This window comes from Diaphorina citri, unplaced genomic scaffold (genome assembly GCF_000475195.1).
Source record: "Diaphorina citri unplaced genomic scaffold, Diaci psyllid genome assembly version 1.1 scaffold1003, whole genome shotgun sequence".
Classification (NCBI taxonomy): domain Eukaryota; kingdom Metazoa; phylum Arthropoda; class Insecta; order Hemiptera; family Psyllidae; genus Diaphorina; species Diaphorina citri.
Genome location: NW_007378434.1, coordinates 163,558 through 164,321, shown reverse-complemented (window position 1 = coordinate 164,321; position 764 = coordinate 163,558).

Here is a 764-nt window from a genome sequence, read left to right as displayed (position 1 = left end):
ACATTTGAGGAAAATGTTTCAGACATAAAGGAAATTAGACTTATATTTGAATCTCGATTAAATCATGGTAGGTTAAAAACTTTAATTAACTCCGAGGATTTTATATTTAGTTATTTGTTTGTGTTTGTTGTTTGGTTTCAGGATAACTCTAAAAGGTATTGTGCCTAGGGATATAAAGTCTCATCATGAGCCTACATTAAGTGATGCCTACCTGCCTGTACAGTGTACATTGTGCCTAGGGATATCCCGGGGGTTATGGGATCGAGATGAGACGAGAGTACAGCTTTATTATCCAAACGGAATTACCTAAAATATTATGTTTGCCTCGTTGTTTTGGGAACGAACATTTGTGGCGAGTTTTTGCGCTGATTTTAACATCGGCCTAAGTCCGTTTTAACGAGCTTTCCCGTCTGTAATCCAAGTTAATGAGCCTTTTTTATTCACATCCCGTTTCGTTCGCGGGAGTTCATTGGGCAGATTTTAGACAAATGTTGCTCTTCCCGATGACAAAATTATAAAATGAATTTTAAAAATTGCCGCCGGGACAGCTATCTCACGTCGTCCGAGCTCATCCTAGCCCGTTACATAAACACACCGTAAATTATTTCCTGGAAATAATATCATGGGGACAAACAAGCTGGGATGTAATTTAGCTCTCGTAGATTGGATTGCTATTTTGTTAGTTTTGAGAAAAGTTATAATCGTAATTCGTTTCCAGATAAACTGAGTATAGAGATACCTATCCTTGTAAATTTTGTATTCAT